The sequence below is a fragment of the Mustela nivalis genome (assembly GCF_964662115.1).
Source record: "Mustela nivalis genome assembly, chromosome: 17".
Lineage (NCBI taxonomy): Eukaryota > Metazoa > Chordata > Mammalia > Carnivora > Mustelidae > Mustela > Mustela nivalis.
The window spans coordinates 20711228-20732622 of NC_139036.1; the positions used below are offsets into that span (position 1 = coordinate 20711228).

General features: G+C 42.7%; 2 protein-coding genes across 5 annotated transcripts in view; both read left to right on the forward strand.

Annotated features, from left to right (window-relative positions):
• Nucleotides 1–21395, forward strand: part of ALDOC (aldolase, fructose-bisphosphate C) — a 1020901-nt gene that overhangs the window by 774546 nt on the left and 224960 nt on the right. The gene's annotated exons all lie outside the window — the stretch shown is intronic.
• Nucleotides 1–21395, forward strand: part of FAM222B (family with sequence similarity 222 member B) — an 82103-nt gene that overhangs the window by 887 nt on the left and 59821 nt on the right. The window lies entirely within an intron of this gene.

Here is a 21395-nt window from a genome sequence, read left to right on the forward strand (position 1 = left end):
TAGGTGCTATGCCGATGGTACTGTATCACCAGCAATATTACCTTACCGTCATTAGTAGAATGATTGATTTCTTTGTCAAGGCGAAGCATATTGTTTGTAAAACCCCAGTAGGCACATATGTCCGTTCTACGTAGGCTCGGTAGATCATGTGCAAAAAATACCAGTTTGTGATGTGACTAATTAGCCATCAGACTTGTGTAGGAAAAATACCATACTCTTGGGCATTTTTACAAATGGTGTGTAGCTCCTACTCAAGAGGAAGGAAATAGAGAATGGAGGGCCAATCTGTTAAATGCTTTCAGAACATAGCTCACTCACGTCGCTTGACTTGTAACACAGCTGGTACCAATGTACTTTATTAAGAGTGGAGAAAACTAGTTTGACACAAGCTGGGAGGGCTGCACAATGAGGGATGTGCAAATACAATTTGTTATTTTTAAATTGTGAAAAAGTTTTCTTTTGCAAGGGAGTTTCTGGCTGCCCTAGGTCCCAGTCTCTATTCTGGAGGTCAGATACGCATATAGCAGCTTTTCAGCTCCCACTTTTTGTTATCCTGCCTGTGGAACCTTCAGGGTGGAGTGTCTCTCTGAGAAAGACAGAGGCAGCTGTGCTAGAGCCCAGGAGGTGGCTGGTTCTTTTCTGAGAGGCTGAAGGAGCACTCCTGAGGCTTTGTTGTTTTTCTTGTTGTTATTTAGGGTAGACAAAGCAGAGGACAGCATTAAACCTTGTGCTTCTAGAGAGAGAAAATGGCTTTTTGGCCACGGCTTTTGGAAGAGGTGAAACTTTTTTCAAAAGGACAGAAGGAGACAGAAGCTGATGCTTCAGCTTTTCTGGCTATGAAGATTGATTGAAAGCTTGAAATGGCGAGGCCTTTTGGAAATTAGTGATTTGTCTTTCGTCTGAGCAAGGGTAGGGAGTGGCTGTACTAGATCCTTGAAGATTCACAGATAAGAACAGTGAATTATTTTATAGGAATGGGGGAAATGAACCCTAATTGTCTTTAACTTCTCCTTCTGGTAGAACGTGTTTTACCTCTCTTTCCTGGAAATGCACAGTATATATTATTTTTAATTTTTTGCTCTAGTTCTTTGGTTCTTCCAATAAGTATCCATAACACCGATTATTTTTTGTTTGTTTTTGTTTTAGAGGGTATTTTTTTTTTTTAAAAGCACTTGTTACTCTTGTCATAGGTCATTTACAGAGTACAAATTTCTTCTGTTTTGACTTACACACGAAGATGAAGTAGAGGTATAAAATGTTAGAGCTGGCCTAGCTGTCTTATTTTATTTTAATAATTGGGCATTTATTTTTAATTTTGGTAATGTATTTTTCCCTCTACTGGAAATTTCCATTGGTTCAAACAAGTCCATAATGCTGTCTGTGTTATGTTAAAATGATAGAGGTTTGTTCAGCTGTGATGAGAATTTCCTGTCCTTCTCTCTTTTCTTTTTCCTATTTGTGGTTATTTTTATGTAGTAGATGACTGTGACCAAACGGAGAGGCTTCCCCTGGGGAAGAGAAAAGGCATGGTCAGAGCTTTGATTAACTGTTGTTTGATCAGTCTGTCTAAAGTGGGGATGTAAAGGGTTGTCTGGGTGGCACAGTCCATTAAGGGTCTGACTCTTGGTTGCAGCTCAGGTCATGGTCTCAGGGTCCTAATATCAAACCCTGCACTGTGGTCAGCGGCCAGTTTGCTTGGGATGCTTTCTCTTTCTCTCCCTCTGCCCCTCTTGCTTGTGCTTGCATGCTGTCTCTCAAATAAATATGTAAATCCTTGTGTTTTTTTTTTTTTTAATTTTTTGGAATATTTCATTCATTTATTTGACAGAGGGAGTGAGAGACCACAAGCAGAGAGACTAGCAGAAGGAGAGGGGGAAGCAGGCTCCCTACTGAGCAGGGAGCATGATGTGGAGCTCGATCCCAGGACCCAAGCCAAAGGCAGATGCTTAACTGGCTGAGCCACCCAGGTGTCCCAAAATAAATGAATCTTTAAAAAAAAATAGGAAAAAACAGGGGCGCCTGGGTGGCTGGCTCAGTGGGTTAAGCCGCTGCCTTCGGCTCGGGTCATGATCTCAGGGTCCTGGGATCGAGCCCCGCATCGGGCTCTCTGCTCAGCGGGGAGCCTGCTTCCTCCTCTCTTTCTGCCTGCCTCTTCCTGCTTGTCATCTCTCTTGGTCAAATAAATAAATAAAATCTTTAAAAAAAAAAAAAAGGAAAAAAAATAAAATTGGAGCGCCTGGTGGCTCAGTTGTTAAGCATCTGTCTTCAGCTCAGGTCATGATCCCAGGGTCCTGGGATCAAGCCCCACATCAGGCTTCTGCTTGGCAGGCAGGCTGCTTCTGCCACTTTTAAAAAAGATTTTTTAAAGAGTTAAAAAATAAAAATAAAATATTCTAACAACAATGAAACAAAGTGGAGACATAAGAACTTCCCATGAATCTCTGAGGTAGCAAGTGCTAAAATAAAAGGAATTAATGGTTACTACCTCATTTTTATTCTGATAAAAAATTTTTAAAATTTTATTTATTTATTAGAGGTAGAGAGAGCAGTAGCAGGGAAGAGAGGAAGAAGCAGGCTCCCTGCTCAGTGGAGCTTGATCCCAAGACCCTGGGATCATGGCTTGAGCCAAAGGCAGATACTTAACCAATTGAGCCACCCAGGCGCCTCTATCCTGATAAAAGTAATACTTTTTTAAAAAGATTTTATTTATTTGGGGTGCCTGGGTGGCTTAGTGGGTTAAGCCTCTGCCTTCTGCCTTCTTCTCTTGGTCTTGGGATAGACACCCACATTAGGCTCTCTGCTCAGCAGGGAGCCTGCTTCCCCCCTCTCTCTGCCTGCCTCTCTGCCTACTTTCGATCTCTCTGTCAAATAAATAAATAAAATCTTGAAAAAAAAGGACTTTAGGGGCACCTAGGTGGCTCAGTGGATTAAAGCCTCTGCCTTCGGCTCGGGTCATGGTCCCAGGATGCTGGGATTGAGCCCCACTTTGGGCTGTCTGCTCGGTCTCGGTGGGGAGCCTGCTTCCCCCTCTCTCTCTGCCTACCTCTCTGTCTGCTTGTGATCTCTGTCAAATAAATAAATAAATAATCTTTAAAAAAATAAAGATTTTATTATTTGACACAGAGAGAGAGAGAGCAAGAGAGGGAACACAAGGGGCGCCTGGGTGGCTCAGTGGGTTAAAGCCTCTGCCTTTGGCTCAGGTCATGATCCCAGGATCCTGGGATCGAGCCCCGCATTGGGCTCTCTGCTTGTCAGGGAGCCTGCTTCCTCCTCTCTCTGCCTGCCTCTCTGCCTACTTAGTGATCTCTGTGTCAAATAAATAAATAAAATCTTTAACCAAAAAACAAACAAACAAACAAACAACAACTCTTAAAAATAAAAAAATAGAGAGGGAACACAAGCAGGGAGAGTGGGAGGGGGAGAAGCAGGCTTCCTGAAGAGATGGGAGCCCAACAGGGGGCTTAATCCCAGGACCCCGGTATCATGACCTGAGCCAAAGACAAATGCTTAACGACTGAACCACCCAGGCACCTCCAAATTAATAATACTTAAAAAAGCATCTCATGCCTCTGGGGAAAACTATCTATCTGTTTACTTGGTAGGCTCCACACCTAGCATCGAGCCCAGCTCATGGCTTGAACTCACGACTCTAGATCAAGCACGGGACCCTTAACCAACTGAGCCACCCAGGTGCCCCAGGGAAAAAGTTTTTTTTTTTTTTTTTTTAAGATTTTCTTTATTTATTTTACAGAAATCACAAGTAGTCAGAGAGGCAGGCAGAGAGAGAGAGGGGGAAGCAGGCTCCCCACTGAGCAGAGAGCCCGCTGGGGGCTCTATCCCAAGACCCTGAGATCATGACCTGAGCCGAAGGCAGAGGCTTAACCACTGAGCCACCCAGGTGCCCCAGGGGAAAAGTTTTTAAAACGGTCTATTTAAAAACAAAATTATGGTGTTTTTACCTTTCTTTTACTTTGAATATTTGCTTGTGAACAGAATCTTTGTTCCTTTATGGCCCTTTTGATTTTGCCACCCATTCCTTAACTGAAGTGTCTTTTGTGATATTTTCACAGCTGCTGATAATTGAGCACAAAGGTTTTTTTGTTCTTTTTTTGTCAGTTGTTTGGCTCTTGATAGAGCGCTAAAGACTTTAAAGGAGGGCTGTATGGGAAGATGTTAACAAGGAAAAGTAAAGAGGAAAGCAGATTAATTTAGTGAATTTGTGGTGGGTTCTGATGTTTGGAGGGTGAAGGATTCAAGAATGTTTATATGATTCATTGTAACCTTCTGAGGACCAGGTTTTGCTTACCAGTGTTTGGCAGAGTGCATAGTTGCCCCAGAGTAATTGCTCATTAAATATTTGCCAAATGGTGGGGCGGGGCACCTGGATGGCTCGGTCAGTTAAGTGTCTGACTCTTGATTTCTGCTCAGGTCATGATCTCAGGATTGTGAGATTGAGCTGCCCCTCCTCCCCCAGTACTCAATGGGGAGTCTGCTTGCGATTCTTTTCCTTTCCCTCTGTCCCTCCCTTGGCTTTCTTGGCTGTGCTCTGTCTCTCATTCACTCAATTAAATCTTTTTTTTTTTTTAAGATTTTACTTATTTATTTGACAGAGAGAGATGGTGAGAGAGGGAATACAAGCGGGGTGGGGGGAGTGGGAGAGGGAGAAGTAGGCTTCCTACCTGGGCAGGGAGCCTGACGTGGGGCTCAATCCCAGAACCCTGGGATCATGACCCAAGGCAAAGGCAGAGACTTAACAACTGAGCTACCCAGGCGCCCCTCAAATAAATCTTTAAAAAAATATTTGCTTTGGGGCGCCTGGGTGGCTCAGTGGGTTAGGGCCTCTGCCTTAGGCTCAGGTTGTGATCCCAGGGTCCTGGGATCGAGCCCCGCATCGGGCTCTCTGCTCTGCAGGGAGCCTGCTTCCTCCTCTCTCTCTGCCTGCTTGTGATCTCTGTCTGTCAAATAAATAAATAAAATCTTAAAAAAAAATTTGCTGAATGGAAAAATGATAACCTCCAATATAAATCATAATCAGCAAACTTGAGTTCAAATCTTCTGCCACTTTGTCTTTGAATGAGCTTACCTATATTTCTTTACCTCAGTTTCTTCATCTATAATAACAATACTTACTGCACAGGTTGTTATGAGGGTTAAATGTGTTAGTACATGTAAAACATTTAGGATAGTACTTAATACTTAGTAAATGCTAAATAAATACTATCCAGCTAGTGTTGTCAGATGCACGCTCTTTTTGTGCCAAGATCTGTGCTGGTCAGAGATATTTATAATGTAGTCCCTGCCCTTCCAGTTCACAGTTTGGCAGAGGAAACAGAAGTATATAAAGTAATTATTATAGAATGTAATACCTTATTTAATCAAATCTGTGGGGCCAGTGATTGTAAGGCTCATAATTACTTTAACAAGAAAGAAAAAATGCTGCTAATGAGACTGACATGCTATCACTTGTAAGGTATGTCCTGTTTTCAGAGAAATATGGGAAGGAAAGTATGTCTTAGAATTGATGAAGTACAGTAAGTTCTCTACTGGAGGGAAGTGCAACTTGTAAGAGTTAATGGAAGGCTGCGTGCAGGTATTGTCATTAAAGGCTCTTTGCATAATCTGTGTGATATACCCTCAGAGATGGACAAGGAAGATAGGACATTCCAAGCAGACAGTGACGTCTGAAAATGGGAAGGGTGAAGGCAGTATTGATGTGTACCACCATATCAGGACAAGAAGGAGGAGGAAATGAGCTAAGATTTTGGCAGAGTAACATCGTATAATGTCGCAGAGCAGGACAGGAAGCTTGGAACATTTTCAGAAGAGACATGAGCCTAATTCTTGGATTTCAACTCCTAAAATATAATAGCAACTCTAAAAAGATGATATTAATATAATAAAGTGGGAAGTGAGAGTAGTGTGAGAAGCAAAGTGGCCAGGGGAAGAGTTGAAGCTTCACAGCTGACCAGAGTAGGGATAAGTGTGAAGTCACTGTACTCATGGTGAGAGGTTGAATGCTTTCTCAGCAGAGAAGTGTTTAATATCTATTTCTGTCTTTTCAGTGCCTTTGAAGGTCTTGATTATGTCCCTTTTAGAGCTAGAGAGCACAAGCAGGGGGAGTGACAGGAAATACAACCCAAGAGGAAAAATGCTAAATTATCTTTATTAAAAATGCATTTAGGGGTGCCTGGTTGGCTCAGTCAGTTAAGCCTCTGCCTTTGACTCAGGTTGTGATCTCAGGATGCTGGGACTGAGCCCCAAGTTGGGCACCCTTGCACAGTGGGGCATCTGCTTCTTTCACTGTCCCTCCCCCTGCTTGTGCTCTCTAGCTTTTTCTCAAATAATTAAATAAAATCTTTTAAGAAATGCATTTATTGAGGCGCCTGGGTGGCTCAGTGGGTTAAAGCCTTTGCCTTCGGCTCAGGTCATGATCCCAGGGTCCTGGGATTGAGCCCACATTGGGCTCTCTGCTCAGCGGGAAGCCTGCTTCCTCCTCTCTCTCTGCCTGCCTCTCTGCCTACTTGTGATCTCTGTCTATCAAATAAAAAAAAAAGAAATGCATTTATTAAATTTTTTCTAAAGATTTTATTTATTTATTTGACAGAGAGCAAGAGACAGTGAGAGAGGGAACACAAGCAGGGGAAGTGGGAGAGGGAGAAGCAGGTTTCCTGCTGAGCAGGGAGCCCAATGCAGGGCTCCATCCCAGGACTCCAGGATATTTACCTGAGCCCAAAGGCAGATGCTTAACTGACTCAGCCACCCAGGTGCCCCATAGAAATGCATTTGTTTTTATTTTACTTATTTATTTTTTAAAGTTTCAGTTATTTAATCTCTGTACTCAGTGTGGGGTTCAAACTCATTACCCCAAGATCAGGAATCACATGCCGTTCTAACTGAGCCAGCTAGAGCCAAATGCCCTTAAAAATTCATTCATTTCTTTATTTATTTTAAATTTATTTGTTAGACAGCCAGAGATCACATGTAAGCAGAGAGGCAGGCAGAGATAGAGGAAGGGAAGCAGGCTCCCTGCTGAGCAGAGAGCCTGATGTGGGGCTTGATCCCAGGACCCTGAGATCACGACCTGAGCCGAAGGCAAAGGCTTTAGCCCACTGAGCCACCCAGGCGCCCTTAACTTATTTATTTTTTAAGTAGGCTCCATGCCCAGTGTGGAGGCCAGTGAAGACCCTGAGATCAAGACCTGAGCTGAGACCACGAGTATACATTTAATGGACTGAGTTACCCAGGCACCCCTAAAAATGTTTCTAACACAGGGCGGGTAATAAGTTACTGGATTTGAGGTTTAATTATAAAATGGTGGTTTAGTATAGCATTGTATTGTACTGTTTCATGGGAAAATATAGATCATTTAAGGAGTGTTTTAAGAGACTAAGTTACTAATTTTCTGGCAACTAAACCTGAAACTAGTAGGGGAAGATATGAAACACTAGAAATAGCATAAGCATAAGCTTGTGTGATGTCTTTTCTTTTCACCAGTAAACCAAAACTAGGTTTGAATGTCTTAAACTTTTTAGTCCCTGGTCTCATTAAAAAATGTCGGAGTTGATCCTTTCAGCAATCGAATTCAGCAGATGAAGTGCCTACTGTATGTTAGGCATTGTGCTAGGCACTGGAATTAAAATATGAATAACAATCCTTATTTGTAAGGAGTGCATTTTATTTTATTTTATTTTTTAAAGATTTCATTTATTTGAGAGAGAGAGAAGAGCGCATGAGGGGAAGGGTCAGAGGAAGAAGCAGACTCCCTGAAGAGCAGGGAGCTCGATGTGGGACTCTATTGTGGGACTCCAGGATCATAACCTGAGCCAAAGGCGGTTGCTTAACCAACTGAACCACCCAGGTGCCCAGGAGTGTATTTTACTTTTTAAAGGCTCCATGATCATCATTGCTAATCGTGGGGCTTGAACTCATGACCCCAAGATCAAGAGTGGCATGCTCTACCAACTGAGCTAGCCAGGTGACTCTAGAGTGCACATTTTATTTGAAAGATCTTAATTAACGTGTTTATTTATTTTTAAAGATTTTATTTATTTATTTGACAGAGAGATCACAAGCAGGCAAAGAGGCAGGCAGAGAGAGAGTGGGAAACAGGCTCCTTGCCGAGCAGAGAGCCTGATGCGGGGCTTGATCCCAGGTCCCTGAGATCATGACCCGAGCTGAAGGCAGAGGCTTAATCCACTGAGCCACCCAGGCACCACTTATTTATTTTTTTTAGAGGTATTATTTATTTATTTGACAGAGATCACAAGTAGGCGGAGAGATAGGTGGTAGGGGGATCAGACCCCCAGTGGGGGAGAGCCCGATGCAGGGCTCAATCCCAGGACCCTGAGATTATGACCCAAGTCGAAGGCAGAGGCTTAACCCACTGAGCCACCCAGGCACCCCTAATGTGTTTATTTAAAAAAAAAATTATTTTAAGATTTTTATTTATTTATTTGACAGAGATCACAAGTAGGCAGAGAGGCAGGCAGAGAGAGAGGGAGGAGGAGTAGGCTCCCTGCGGAGCAGAGAGCCCTGTTTGGGGCTCAATCCCAGGACCCTGGGATCATGACCCAAGCCGAAGGCAGAGGCTTTAACCCATTGAGCCACCCCGGTGCCCCAAAACTTTTTATTTTTTTAATATATTTTAGAGAGAGAGAGTGTGCAGTGGGGAAGGGGCAGAGGGAGAGGGAGAGAGACTCTCAAGCAGACTCGGTGCTGAGCTGGGAGCCCTGTGTGGGGTACCATCTCATGACCCTGAGATCATGCCTGAGCTGAAACCAAAAGTCGGATGCTCAGTGGACCGAGCCACCCTGGCGCCTCAGAGTCAGTTGGGTTTTAAAGGATGAATACAGTTTGGTTGCTTCAACAAAAAAGGATTAGAGATGATAGTGTTTCAAATACAGAGAACAACTTGCACAAGGGCACAGAGGTATATGAGTATGGACCTGTGAGCCAGTGGTTTAATGTGGCTAGATAATGGGGCATGAGGAAGGAATGGAATGAATTGAGGTGGAAGGTGAGTTGGAGCCCAGTTGTGGATGGCCTTGGTGAGGGGTCTGAATTTTATTTTGTAGATACTAGGGAATCATGGGAGAGTTTTAAGTCAGGTAAGGAACATGTTCAGATCACTGTTTAAGAAAATTAACACTGTTGGCAGTGTGGTAGTTAGATTTTGAAGGGTGAAATTGGTTGCAGGGAGACTAATTGGTTATGAGACCAGTGTGATGATCACTTTAGAGATACTGAAGATCTCAATTAAAGTAGTAATGGTGGAACTCTAGGCAGGTTAAAGAGCTTTTTAGGAAACTGATGGGGAGGATCTTACTGACTTTATATAGGGGAGTGTGTAAGGGAGAAGGAGTTATGAAAGATGGATTTGAAATTGCTTGCTTGGGCAACTAAGTGGATGGTAATGTCATTGACCAAGGTGGGGAATACAGGGGTGAGACAGTGTTACATTCGAGGGAAAATGAGTTTGATTTTGTTATATTAGATTTGAGGTGTCAGGAAAATCCAGGAGCAAATGACCAATAGGGTTCTGGGTATTTAGGTCTTGAGTTTAGTCGAAAAGTTTAAAGTGGATATACAGATCTAGAAATCATTAGAGTATAAGTAAGAGTTAAAGTCAGTGTGATTACTCTGTGCATCTGTGGTCCAGTTGCTTTGTATGTTCATTCACATCATCTGGAGGGATTGGCTTTATGGGAATGTGGTACTAAGTATCTTCTCTATAGTAGTAATTTATACAGTGGTAATACTTTTCCTTAGTTTTCCTTTTATTTATTTATTTAAGAGCTTATTTATTTATTTATTTATTTAAAGAGTTTATTTATTTATTTGACAGAGATCACAAGTAGGCAGAGAGGCAGACAGAGAGGGGAGGAAGCAGGCTCCCCACTGAGCAGAGAGGCCGATGCGGGGCTTGATCCTAGGGCCCTGGGATCATGACCTGAGCTGAAGGCAGAGGCTTTAACCCACTGAGCCACCCAGGCGCCCCTTAGTTTTCTTAAAAAAAAAAAAAAAAAAAGATTTGGGGAGCCTGAGTGGCTCAGTCAAGTGTCTGCCTTCGGCTCATGTCATGATCTCAGAGTTCTGGGATTAAGCCCCACTTTGGGCTCTCTGCTCATCGGGGAGTCTGCTTCTCCCTTTCCCACTGCCCCTCTGCTTGTGCTCTCTCTCAAACAAATAAAATCTTTAAAGAAAGTTTAGAAAAAGATGTTACCTATTTATAGAATAATAAAAGATTTATCTGTTTTTTATCTATTTATTTGAGAGAGAGAGAGAGAGAGAACTCACGCATGCTTGTTTGAGCAGAGAGGAGAGACAGAGGGAGAGGGAAGAACAGGTTCCCTATTGAGTAGGGAGCCCGACACAGGGCTTGTTCCCACGTTCTCGCATCATGACCTGAGCCTAAGGCAGATGCTTAACCAACTGAGTCACCCAGGTGCCCCATTTTCCCATTTTTTAAAAAACCTTTTAAAAATTCATTTATGTAATTTCTGTACCCATCCAGCATGGGGCTTGAACTCATGATCTCGAGATCGAGTTGCCTACTTTACCAACTGAGCCAGCCAGGTTCTCCAGTGAAATTTTCTTTCTCTTTCTTTCCTTCCCTTTCCCCCACTTACCTACTTCTTCCCTCCTCCCCTCCCTCTTCCTTCTTTTCTTTGCTTTTTTTTCTTTCTTTCTATTTTATTTTACTTATTTATTTGATAGAGAGTACAAGCAGGTGGAGCTGCAGGCAGAGGGAGAGGGAAAATCAGGCTCCCAGCTGAGCAGGGAGCCCTATGTGGACCTCAGTCTGGCGCTGGACCGATCTGGGGCTGGATTGCAGGACCCTGAGATCATGACCTGAGCTGAAGGCAGATGTTTAACCAACTGAGCCACCCAGGACCCCCCCCCCCACTTTTTTTTAAGTAGCCTCCACACCCAGTGTGGAGCTTGGGGATCCTGAGATCAAGAGTTACATGCTCTACCAACTGAACAAGCCAGGTTCTCAGAAAACCGCCTTTTCTTTTTTTTTTTTTTTTTAAAGATTTTATTTATTTATTTGACAGAGAGAAATCACAAGTAGATGGAGAGGCAGGCAGAGAGAGAGGGAAGCAGGCTCCCCCCTGAGCAGAGAGCCCGATGCGGGACTCGATCCCAGGACCCCGAGATCACGACCTGAGCCGAAGGCAGCGGCTTAACCCACTGAGCCACCCAGGCGCCCCAGAAAACCGCCTTTTCTAACATCAGTTCTGTTATAAATGTGGAGGAAAAAAGAATCTATTCCACTGAATGCCTGTGATTAGAAACTAGATGGTTTTTATGAACTGGACCCTCAGCAGATTTGGTTTGAAGTTCACAGGACAGTTTTGAACCAGTGCCAGGTTAGTTCAGAGTTGTGATTAGGAATTCAAGCCAGCTAAACTGTCTAGTTGTCTGCTACCCCATAGCTTTTTCACCAGTTATATAAGAACTGAAAACACTGAAATACATATACCTGATGGTAAGTGAAAGATACACATGCTGTTGTTGCTGTCTGGAAGGACAGTTTGGTATGATTTAGATGCTTTTTTTGTAGTTCATGATTTTGAAATAAAAGTAGAAACATGTTTTATGAAAGCAAGAAATATGCAGAGTATCTAAAGTTGTTGGTTGATTTTTTTTTTTTTTTTAAATATTTTATTTATTTATTGGACAGAGAGAGAGATCACAAGTAGACAGAGAGGCAGGCAGAGAGAGAGGAGGAAGCAGGCTCCCTGCTGAGCAGAGAGCCCGATGTGGGGCTCGATCCCAGCACCCTGGGATCATGACCTGAGCCGAAGGCAGAGGCCCAACCCACTGAGCCACCCAGGCGCCCCTGTTGGTTGATTTTTAGCTAAACATTTTTAATATTGACATTAAACAGGATGTCTGGCTTTGACAGAAGAATCAAATGCTGGAAATTGCAGACATCCCTAGGGTCTCAACTTGATTCAAGGCTTAACTCCCCACATATCTCTTTTTCTCCCTTTCTTTGGGGATTTAAGGTTAAAGAAAAAATTAATTCTCTAGATAGGCTTTTTTTTTTTTTTTTTTTTTAACCTCTTTAGTATGGAGATTTTCAAATAAATACAAGGGTAAGGGTGCCTCGGTGGCTCAGTTGTTGAGTGTTTGCCTTCAGCTCAGGTCATGATCCCATGGTACTGGGATCCAGCCCCGCATCAGGCTCCCTGCTCAGCAGGAAGTCTGCTTCTCCCTCTCCCACTCCCCCTGCTTGTGTTCCCTCTCTCTCTGTGTCTCTCTCTGTCAAATAAATAAATAAAATCTTAAAAAAAAAATGCAAGAGTAGATGTCGATGTCATGAATCCATATCATTCTGCTACAGTAATTGTCAACTATTGCCAGTCTTGTTTTATCTATGTTTCTTCTACCCACTAACCCACCCTGGGTATTTTTAAACAAATTGTAGTTTCATAAATTAACAAATATTTCTGTATATATCTCTAAAAGATAAGGACTAAAAGAAAAATCCCATAGAAAAATTAACAAACATTTAAAAATTTTTTTTAAAGGTTTTATTTATTTATTTGACAGAGACAAGAGTACAGCAGGGGGAGAGGGAGAAACAGGCTCCCTTCTGAGCAAGGTGCCTGACACAGGCAGAGCCCAGGATCCCCCCACCCCCAAGGCCAATTCCAGGATCCCAGGATAATTACCTGATCGGAAGACAGATATTTAACCGCCTGGGCCACCCAGGTGCCCCAACAAGCATTTTTTAAAAGATTTTTATTATTTATTTATTTATTTATAGGATTTTGTTTATTTATTTTAGGAGAGAGAGAGAGCGAGCGAGCATGTGTCTGCACTCCTGAGGGGTATGGGGAGCAGAAGAAAAGGGAAAGGGAGATAATTTCTAGTTGATTCCCTGCGGAGCCCAGAGCCCATCTCGGGGGGCTTGATCCTGGGACCCTGAGATCATGACCTGAGCTGAAACCAAGAGTTGGACACTTAACCAAATGAGCCATCCAGGCACTCTAGGATTTTAAGTAATCTGTACACACAATGTGGGGCTCAAATGTAGAACCCCGAGATCAAGAGTTGCACGCTCTACCGATTGAGCCAGGTAGGCTCCCCTAACAAGCATTTCTTAATATGATCAATTTTCCAGTTTTCACATTTCCCCCTTTATACCAATAAATTTTCAACTGGTTTTTAAAACTGTGGTCAAATAAAGTCCATACATTATGGTTTTCTTATGTCTTCTGTTTAGCTTTTAATCTGTCTGTCCTCCATTTATTCTTGTATTTATTGAAGATCTTTTTAAAAGCTGCTATTACTCCTTTTACAGTATTTCTGCAACTTTTACAGTATTTCTGCAAAGTAAGGTATCCTATTTTCAGCTTTATTCCTTTCTTGCTGTCTTTCAAAACAAAAGATCATTCAAAACAAACATTTATGCATTGCCCGCTCTGTGCTATGAACTAAGAAGTAGCTAGTGTAGTTAACTCCTGCCCATCCAGGGTTTATGTCCTGATGGGAGAAACAAAGTTAACTGTCAGTTACAGAATACAATGTATTAAGAGTGATGTTAGAGGACCTCAGGGTGCAGTGGAAACATGTTAACCTTTAACCTGTATTTGGGGAATCAGGAAAGCCTTGTAGATGGAGGAATGTGCAAGATAAGGATGACTTAGGAATTAGATGAGGAATGAAGTAAGGTTACTGACAGCAGAGGGACCATTGCTTGTAAAACACAAGAAGTTTGGGGTGTCTTGGTGGCTTAGTTGGTTAAGCGTCTCTGACTTTGGCTCAGGTCATATAATCTTAGGGTCCTGGGATTGAGCCCTGTGTTGGGGTCTGTACTCAGCCTGGTATCTGCTTGAGGATTCTCTCTCTTTCCCTCTGCCTGTCCCTCTGCTTGTGTGCATGTGTGCACACTCACTCTCCCAAATAAGTAAAAGCTTTGGAAAAGAAAAAAAAAAAAAAAAAAAAAGCAAGAGGGGTGCCTGGGTGGTTCAGTCAGTTAAGAGTCTGCCTTTGGCTCAGGTCATGATCCTGGGGTACTGGGATAGAGCCCCGCATCAGGCTCCCTGCTCAGCAGGGAGCTGTTTCTCCCTCTCCCTCTGCTACTCCTCCCGCTTGTGCTCTCTCGCTTTCTCTCTGTCAAATAAATGAATAAAATCTCTCATAAAAAAAGAGGAAAATAAGAAAAAAACACAAGTTTAACATTTTTATTTTATTTTATTTATTTATTTTTAAAGATTTTATTTATTTATTTATTTGACAGAGAGAGTACAAATAAGTAGAGTGGCAGGCAGAGGGAGAGAGAGAAGCAGGCTCTCAGCTGAGCAGAGAGCCCAATGCAGGGCTCCATCCCAGGACCCTGAGATCATGACCTGAGCCGAAGGCAGCCGCTTAACCAACTGAGCCACCCAGGCGGCCCAACATTTTTATTTTCACTATTTGAAATAAATAGCATGTCTTTTAGGAAAATTAGGTTTTCAGCTTTATTGTACCATGTACAATATACTTGAAGATTTTATTTATTTGAGAGAGAGAGAGCGTGCGCACGTGCGAGAACAGAGGAGTTTGGGGAGGGACAGAAGCCGACTCCTGAGCTGGGAGTGGGGCTTGATCCTAGGACCTAGAGATCACCACTTGAGCTGAAGGCCAATGCTCAACTGACTGAATCACCCAGGCGCTCCACCCCACCTTCCTGTACCATATATTAGTACATATCTTTATACAAAGTATTTTTCTTTATTTTTTTAAAGGGTTTTGCTTTTTTTTTTTTTTTTAAGATTTTATTTATTTATTTGTCAGAGAGAGAGAGGGAGAGAGAGCGAGCAAGCACAGGCAGACAGAGTGGCAGGCAGAGGCAGAGGGAGAAGCAGGCTCCCCGCCAAGCAAGGAGCCCGATGTGGGACTCGATCCCAGGACGCTGGGATCATGACCTGAGCCGAAGGCAGCTGCTTAATCAACTGAGCCACCCAGGCGTCCCTTAAGATCTTATTTATTTGACAGAGAGGGACACAGAGAGAGAGGGAACACAGGTAAAGGAGTGGGAGAGGGTTTTCAGTCAAGCAGGGATCCTGAAGCGGGGCTTGATCCCAGGACCCTGGGATCATGACCTGAGCCAAAGGCAAACACTTGAGCCACCCAGGTGCCCATACTTATTCACTCATTCATTTATTTATTTCCTAGTTATTTGCTTCATTTTTTTAAAGGTTTTATTTATTTAAAGGTTTTATTTATTTATTTAAAGGAACACAGCAAGAGAGGGAACGCAAGCAGGGGAGTGGGAGAGGGAGAAACGGGCTTTCAGGGAGCCCAATGCTTGTCTGTATCCAAGGACCATGGGATCATGACCTGAGCAGAAGGCAGACGCTTAACAACTGAGCCACCTGGGTGCCCTTGTTTATTTACTCTAAAGATATATATTTTTTTAAGGTTTTATCTTTTTTTTTTAAAAAAGATTTTATTTATTTATTTGACAGAGAGAAATCACAAGTAGATGGAGAGGCAGGCAGAGAGAGAGAGAGAGGGAAGCAGGCTCCCTGCCAAGCAGAGAGCCTGATGCGGGACTCGATCCCAGGACCCTGAGATCATGACCTGAGCCGAAGGCAGCAGCTTAACCCACTGAGCCACCCAGGCGCCCTTAAGGTTTTATCGTAAGTCATCTCTACACCCAACGTGGGGCTCAAACTCACAACCCCAAAATCAAGAGACATATGCTTCATGGACTCAGCCGGCCAGTCTCCCCTATATATTTTTTTTCTGCACAACTTAGGAGCAGCTGTGCAAGTAAAAATCAGAACCTTGAAAAATAAACATATGGGGTGCCTGAGAGGCTCAGTTGGTTAAGCGTCTGCCTTCAGTGTCCTGTGTCCTGGGATTGAGCCCTGCATCGGGCTCTCTGCTCAGTGGAGAGCCTGCTTGTCCCTCTCCTTCTGCCTATCGCTCTGCCTACTTGTAGCCTCTCTCTCTCTGTCAAATAAATAAATAAAATCTTTTAAAGATTTTAAATAAATAAACATAAGATTTCTAACCTGAACAATACCACCATCATCTTTGTTAAAGTAATCCTAGGCAGCTTATTTCCACCTAAAAATAAACACTTGTGGAAGGTTTAGAAAAGTCTTTGACAGCTGACTGTAAATTTATAATAGGAAGGCAGAGAAGCCAAGATAACTAATACGGTTTTGAAAAAGGACAACAAAGTTGGAAGATTCATAATGCCTAATTTCAAGACTCACTAAAGAAGTACAATAAGCAAGACATGCGATATTGGTGAAGGGATAGTTTGGCAGATTAATGAACAAAATAGAAAGTCTGGAAATAGACCCACACTACTAAATATAGCCATTTGATCTCTGACAGAGGTGCAAAGGTAAATCAAAGGAAAAAAGATAGAGTTTTTCTCAACAGTTAGTTGTTGGAACAACTAGATATCTTTAAATTACAAAAAAAAAAAAGGGGGGGGGAGGGGGCACCTGGGTGGCTCAGCTGGTAAGCATCTACCTTTGGCTGTGGTCATGATCCCAGGGCCCTGGGATCAAGCCCTGCTTTGAGCTCCCCACTCAGCGGGAAGCCTCCTTCTCCCTCTCAGACTACGCTTGCTTGTGTTCCCTCTCTCACAGTCTGTCAAATAAATAAATAAATCTTAAAAAAAAATGTGATTCTTGATCTCGGGGTCATGCGTTTGAGCCTCACGTTGGACATGAAGCTTACTTTTATTTTTTTTATTTTTATTTTTTTAAAGATTTTATTTATTAATTTATTTGACAGACAGAGATCACAAGGAGGCAGAGAGGCAGGCAGAGAGAGAGTAGGAAGCAGGCTCCCTGCTGAGCAGAGAGCCCCATGCGGGGCTCCATCCCAGGACCCTGGGATCATGACCTGAGCTGAAGGCAGAGGCTTTAACCCACTGAGCCACCCAGGCGCCCCTGAAGCTTACTTTAAAAAAAAAAATAAGTAAAATAATAAAAACAAGACACAGACTGGGAGAAAGTCTTTGCAGGTCATATATCAGGAATGTATAGACCTATATCTAGAATGTATAAAGAGCTCAAAGCTCATCAAGAAGCAAACAGCACCATAAAAAAATGGGTGAAAGATTTGAATAGGGTCGCCTAGGTGGCTCAGTCAGTTAAGCCTCCTTTTTTTTTTTTCTTTTTTAATTTTTTTATTTTGTTCAGTTAGCCAGCATATAGTAAGTACATCATTAAGTTTTGAGGTAGTGTTTAATGATTCATTAGTTGCATATAACACCCAGGGCTCATGGTAACATGTGCCCTTGTCATACCCATCACCTGGTTACCCATCCCCCTGCCCCCTGTAAACCTCAGTTTATTTCCTGGAGTCCAGAGTCTCTCATGATTTGTCTCCCTGTCTGATTTCTTCTCATTCAGTTTTCCCTCCCTTCCTCTGTGGTTCTCCACGCTATTCCTTATGTTCTACATATGAATGAAACCATGTGATAATTGTCTTTCTCTGCTTGATGGAACTGGAAGCATAATGCCTTCCAGTTCCATCCATGTCGATGCAAATGGTGGGTATTCATCCTTTCTGATGGCTGAGTAATATTCCATTGTTTAAATGAACCACATCTACTTTATCCATTCTTCTCTTGAAGGACATCTCCTTCCACAGTTTGGCTATTGTGGACATTGCTGCTGTGAACATTGGGGTGCAGGTGCCCCTCTTTTCACTACATCTGTATCTCTGGTATAAACAACCTATAGTAGTGCAAGTGGTGGGGCATAGGGTAGCTCTATTTTTAACATCTTGAGGACCGTCCATACTGTTTTCCAGAGTGGCTGTACAGCTTGCATTCCCACCAATAGTGTAAGAGGGTTCCCCTTTCTCCATAACCTCTCCAACATTTGTTGCTTCCTGTCTTGTTAATTTTTGCCATTCTAACTTGTGTAAGGTGGTATCTCCTGGTGGTTTTGATTTGTATTTCCATGATTAAGCATCTGACTCGACTTCAGCTAAGGTTATGATCTCAGGGCCTTGAGATTGAGCCCCACGTTGGGTTCTGCACTGAGTGAGGAGTCTGCTGGAGATCCTCTGCTCTTTCCTGTGCTCTCTCGCTCTCTCTCTTTCTCTCTCTCAAATAAATAAATATTTTAAAAGATTTTATTTACTTATTTGACAGAGCACAAACGGGGAGTGGCAGGCAGAGGGAGAGGGAGAAGCAGGCTCCCCAAGGAGCAAGGAGCCTGATGTGAGTCTCAGTCCTAGGACCCTGGGATCATGACCTGAGCTGAAAGCAGATGCTTAACTGACTAAGCTACCCAGGCACCCCAATAAATAAATCTTTAAAAGAAAAAGATTTGAATGACTTTACTGGAGGGGACAGTTTGTTGTTATTTTCTTTTGAGAGAGTGAGCTAATGGAGGGGTGTAGAGGGAGAGAGCGAGAACCTTAAGCAGGCTCCACACTCAGCAGTGTGGAGCCCAATGCAGGGCTTGATCCCATGACCCTGAGATCATGACCTGTGCCGAAATCAAGAGTCAGATACTTAACTGCTGACCCACCAACATGCCCCTGGAGAAGATAGATCAAAGGCAGGCAGGTGAGTGAGAATGCTCAGCATCTCCGTCATCATCTCATTCATTAGAGATAGCAAGTTAAAATCATAAGGAGATATGCCAGGGGACCAACTGAAAACTGACCAGATTATGGGCTGGCAGGGATGTGGAACAACGAGAACTTTGGCAAACGCTGTGGTAGTTTCTTACTCAGTAAAACTTGCACACTTAACATATGACCTAAGTATTTACCCAAGTGGAATGACAAGCTATGACATAAAAACCTCTATGTGGATATTTATTACTACTCAACTGAAAACTAGAAACAACCTGAATATCCTTCAGCTTCAGTATGGATAAACCAATTATGATATATTCACATAGTAGAATACTACTTAGCAATAAAAAGGAACTATTTATATATGCAGTAACAGGAGTGAATGTCATATACATTATGGTAAGTGAAAGAAGCCAAACTCAAAAGGCTCCTCACTATATGACATTCCAGAAAACACTGTAGGGACAGTGAAGAACAGATCAGTGATTTTCTTGGGCTAAGGGTAGGGAATGTGTTACTACAAAGAGATATCATGAGGAGATTTTTGGGGGGGTGATGGAACTGTTCTGTATCTTGATTGTGATTACACAACTGTAGGTTTATGAGAACTTTTAGAACTGAACACTAAAAAATGAATTTTACTGTGTAAAATTAAAAAAAAAGCTTGGGGGTGGCAGAGGGAGACTTGAAAGAATTACAGAAATGTAATTTCCTAAATATAAATTTTAACTTAATTTTATTTCTTTCTTGAATATATTTTAAGTAACTTAAAAGATACATAGTGTGGGGGTGCCTGGCTTTCTCAGTCAGCAGAGCATAAGACTCTTGATCTAGGGATTGTGAGTTTGAACCCTACACTGAGTGTGGCGCCTACTTAAAAAAAAAAAAATGCATAGTAAAAGTCTCTGAGTGGCAATTTTAGTTATTTTTTATTTTTAAAAAGATTTTATTTATTTGACAGAGATCACAGGTAGGCAGAGAGGCAGGCAGAGAGAGGAGGAAGCAGGCTCCCTGCTGAGCAGAGAGCTCAATGTGGGGCTCGATCCTAGGACCCTAGGATCATGACTTGAGCTGAAGGCAGAGGCTTTAACCCACTGGGCCACCCAGGCACCTTCTGAGTGGCAATTTTGATCCTTTAGAATTTATTATTTACTTTAAAAAAAAAACAACCTAACATTTAATGTATTATTTGTGGGACTCCTGGGTGGCTCAGTTGGTTAAGCAGCTGCCTTGGCTCAGGTCATGATCCCAGCGTCCTGGGATCGAGTCCTGCATCAGGCTCCTTGCTCGGCAAGGAGCTCCTTGCCGAGCAAGGAGCCTGCTTCTCCCTCTGCCTCTGCCTGCCTCTCTGTCTGCCTGTGCTTGCTCTCTCGCCCTCTCTCTCTGATAAAATAAATTAAAAAAAAAAAATCTTAATGTATTATTTGTTTCAGGGGTACAGGTTTGTGAAATCATCAGTCTTACACAATTCACTGTACTCATCATAGCACATACTGTTCATCCCCCAGCCACCCTGACCCTCCCTCACCCCACCCCCACTTCATTTACTTTGAAATTCAGTTGTGTACTCTGATTCTTTTTTTTTTTTTTTTTAAGATTTTTTCTTTTCTTTTTTTTTTTTTTTTTAAAGATTTTATTTATTTATTTGACAGAGAGAAATCACAAGTAGATGGGAGGCAGGCAGAGAGAGAGAGGGAAGCAGGCTCTCTGCTGAGCAGAGAGCCCGATGCGGGACTCGATCCCAGGACTCCGAGATCATGACCTGAGCCGAAGGCAGCGGCTTAACCCACTGAGCCACCCAGGCGCCCCTAAGATTTTTTCTTTATCTGACAGAGATCACAAGTAGGCAGAGAGGCAGGCAGAGAGAGAGGAGGAAGCAGGCTTCCTGCAGAGCAGAGAGCCCGATGTGGGGCTCGATCCCAGGACCCTGGGATCATGACCTGAGCCGAAGGCAGAGGCTTAACCCACTGAGCCACCCAGGCACCCCATGTGCTCTGATTCTTAAGACTTCAAGAGTATTTTGCCATTTCAGTTTGTTAAGTTTGCTTTTCCTCAAGCATGATGCTGCTAGCTTTCCTTCCCCACTCTCTTCCTATCCTGGGACACTGCTGTGTCACCTAAAGATATATTCTTCAATGCATAAAAAAGTATAGGAAGATATTTCACAAGTTAATTGGGGGATATATGAATATCATGCGAAGTGTAGCCAAGCTCTATCTGTTCTCCCAGGGATTGCTTAATGAACTGAAGCTTAGACATTCAGAATATTGTGGGAGGACACGTCCTTCAAATTCTTGGAAGTTAAGTGTTATAGCTTCTAGGTGAGTGTAGATTTTCAGATTTGGTAAGACTTTGAGAAAATTGGCTGTGATTTTTGGGCAGCTGGACCAGGCCCAATATTGATTAACAGTATTTCTCCCTCCGCTTGGTCATCCATCCTCTTCTCTCTGCTACTGCTTTTTTGTGAGGAGCAATCTGAACTATTTGCTAGTGTTTCTGGATTATGTCTCTGCTCTTTTTTTCCACAACTACCTGATTTTTCGCCACATCTTAAATTTCTAAGTAAGGACTGTTACTTAGATAAAGTAAGATCATTTCTCTTAGCAGGAGGTTGCTGGGTGATGAGTTAGGCTCCTGTGTCTCACCTAAATATCTGCCTGCCCTTAGTAAATTGTTATCTAGTCCCTTAATGTTAGTCTCTCCCCTACCTTTCTCTCCAAGTTTATCAAGTGAAAGTTACCTTTACTCCTTTCTTCCACACCTACAGACTTGACTATATTCATGTAGTCCTTTCCTTTCTTCGCCATGTTGTTACTTCCTCTGTGACCCTGTTT